The 3,258-nt window shown below is 49.4% G+C and overlaps 1 protein-coding gene across 2 annotated transcripts in view; it reads right to left on the bottom strand.

Annotated features, from left to right (window-relative positions):
• DPYSL2 (dihydropyrimidinase like 2) overlaps positions 1-3,258 on the bottom strand; it is a 69,190-nt gene that overhangs the window by 9,312 nt on the left and 56,620 nt on the right. The gene's annotated exons all lie outside the window — the stretch shown is intronic.

Raw genomic sequence — 3,258 nt, 5'->3', positions numbered from 1 at the left:
AGGAAAACTGTAAGCACCACAATGACCTTATACCAACTTGAATTTCTGACTCTGTTTCAGGGCATACATCCTTCTACGCAGAAGATGACAAGAAGATAACCTTCCCACAGGAAAATTATCCCACCACTGCCTATGTGGATAAACTGAAAAAGTCCACAGGAGAGCAATAAAATTGATAAGGGGTCATATATTCTAGATATGCGAGGGAACGTTGAAGAACATGGATTATTTAGTCTGGCAAAGAAAGGACTGAGGGTGGAGTTCACAACAGGCTTCAAATAAAGATGGTGACTGATTGTTTACAATGGGTAAGACGAGCAGTAATGGGCTTACATTGCAACAAGGGAAATGTAGGTTGGGGTTTAGAAAGAACTTTCTAACTATAAGAGGGGTTCATTTCTGAAACAGGTTCCCTGGAGAGGGGGTAGCATTTCTATTGCTCAAAGTTTTTAAGTGTAGATCAGAAAACATCTGTCTGGATTGGTTTGGAGGATGATCCTGCCTTGAGCAAGGGACAAAACTAAGTGACCTCCTGGGTTCCCTTCCAGCCCTGCTTTTCTCTGATCCTATGATTCTGCTGCAGGGTTTCTTGTCCTTTCCTCTGAAGCTTGCGGTAATGGCTGCTGTTAGAGACAAAACACTACAGCAAATAAACTCCTGGCTTAAATCACTTTGACGATGGCTATATTCCTTCCTGTGGAAATCTGATGTCATAAAAAAAAAAGACATGCAACGGTAGCACTGAGGTCCCGAACGATACTGGCACTAGGCTCTGTACATACAGAGAACTCTTAACCCAGGAAAGGCTGCAGTCTAATAGAAAGTCGAACCAAGGGAGGGAGAAATGATGAACCCTCTGCCCCATTTCATGGATTGTGATTTTGTCAAAGTCATACAATAAGTCTGCGGGAAAACCAGGAAATGAAATCAGATCTCCTGACTCAGTCCAATGCTCAACCACAAGACTATCCTTCTTCCTCCTTCTATTAGTTCTTAACCACATTAAGGGACATGCCATGATTCCTTACAGGGGTGGAATGCACCATGAGCATCTGTACGCAAAGCAGATGCAAGAGCAGCTTCAAAAGCCCCAACAGTTGCAAGGATCCCCAAACTAAAAAGCTCTCCCCTGCAACCTAGATAAAACACTTGCCAGCACAGAACTCGAGCGCTGGTCCTCATGACATCCCTACTTGTGTTTAAATGGGGCAAGTGCTGCACTGTGGATACTCAGACACGAAGAACTCTGACTAGCCTAAAAAGTGTGGGAAAGGTCATTGAAAAGATCACTTTCCTACAGCAAGAGAGCCCGGAAGGTGGCCACGGGTCCAAGGATAGACCGTATAGTCCTCCTCTTCCACGAGATTGCTGGAATGATTTCTAAAGGGATTCTCCAGCAAAGGAAGAACTAGGCACGTGTTCCCACCGCAAACAGGAGTATGACATTAGAAAAAGGCTGCTTATTAACAGGAAGCTTGTTTATGGCCCATGCATTGATAGAATTGCTCTGCAGCAAGCAGTACTTCGCCCCACAGGACTGCCGTGTCTGCAAGGAACATCTGCCATGCAAATACCACCATCAATGAAATGCTCTCTTTTTCATTTAGCTATCAATTATCTTGTGTTCCTTGGTTTGGATGTTCTTCTGTTATGTTCTTTCAGCTCCTCAAAGGGCTCAGGGGTACAGGACATGACCCTGCCCACATTAGCCATTGATGGTACGCAAGTGCCATCTGCCCTAGAGCTGTACATAACTCCATCAGGTAGCTACAGCGAGGAAAATGGATGGATTAAAGAGTTAATAATAGCCACACAACTTTCCACAGGTCGCTTGACATCTGGCCCAGTCCAGTGGTGACTAAAAGAATATTCAAGGATAAAATTGATGTTTCCAGTCCCCATCATAAAACCCACCACTGCTACTGGCTCCTCTTGTGGTGGCCTCACTAGAGAAGAGCCAAAGGAAGGAAAATGCTGATGCATTCATAGCTAGGGCACCTGCAGAAGGCCCAAGAGTTCAAGGTTCAATTCTTGCCTCGATGTTTGTTGTGGGAGACTCTCTCCTGAGGGGGACTGAGGGGGCAATCTGCCGCTCCGACCCCTTAGCCTGGGAAGTCTGCTGCTTCCCGGGGGCCCGCATCCGGGACATTGCGGAGAGGATCCCAGAGCTCCTCAAACCCACAGACCACTATCCCATGCTCCTAATTCATGTGGGCACCAATGACATGGCTCGGAGCGCTCCCAGCCAGGTCACGAGGCGCTACATGGATTTGGGAGCAGGGCTAAAGGGTCTGGGGGCACAGGTGGTGTTCTCGTCGATCTTCCCAGTCTCAGGCTATGGGCCGAGGAGGGAAGAGGAGGATCCACGTGGTCAACCAAAGACTGCAGCGCTGGTGTCGTCGGGAAGGCTTTGGCTTTCATGACCACAGCCCGCTCTTTGGCGAGAGAGGCAGCGAGCTGCTGGGAAGAGATGGCCTCCACCTCTCTCCCCTAGGGAGGAGGCTTTTCTCAGCCAGACTGGCTGACCTGCTCCACCGGGCTTTAAACTAAGCCGGCTGGGGGACAGGGGCACTACTGCCACTGCTGGCCCGCTGAGCAATCCTTGCAAAGCCAGCAGGTCGAGGCACTTAAGGGAGCCCACCCCTGCCCCAGCCCTGGCAAAATCTATGGGCAAGGAAGGAGCCCCCCAGGGGGCACTTGCTTGCCTGTACACAAATGCCAGAAGCTTGGGGAATAAGCAGGAGGTACTCATCCTCCTGCTCAATGCAAACAATTATGATGTCATAGGGATAACGGAGACCTGGTGGGACTCCACCCATGACTGGACCACGGGTATAGATGGCTATACCCTGTACAGGAGGGATCGTGTAGAGAAAAGGGGCGGGGGTGTAGCTCTCTATGTTAAGGAAAGCTACACGTCCCTGCAAGCTGATATTGGTGACCATGACCACGGGGAGAGGGGAGTTCAAGAAGAGTGGTTGCTCCTCAAGGGAGCGATCCTCAATGCACAAACTAAGTCTATTCCATCTCGGAGGAAAGGCAGCAAGAGGGCACAGCAGCCCCCCTGGCTCTCCAGGGACCTAGCAGACCTCCTGAGGCTAAAAAGAAAGGCCTACAAAGGGCGGAGGATGGGAGTCACCTCCAAGGAGGATTATTCTGCACTGGTCCGGTCCTGTAGGGAGCAGACCAGGAAAGCCAAGGCTGCAACTGAACTCCAACTAGCTTTGAGCATCAAGGACAATAAAAAGTCCTTTTTCA

Source organism: Alligator sinensis, unplaced genomic scaffold (genome assembly GCF_000455745.1).
Source record: "Alligator sinensis unplaced genomic scaffold, ASM45574v1 scaffold685_1, whole genome shotgun sequence".
NCBI classification, from domain to species: Eukaryota; Metazoa; Chordata; order Crocodylia; family Alligatoridae; genus Alligator; species Alligator sinensis.
This window is presented reverse-complemented; position numbering and strand designations above follow the sequence as displayed.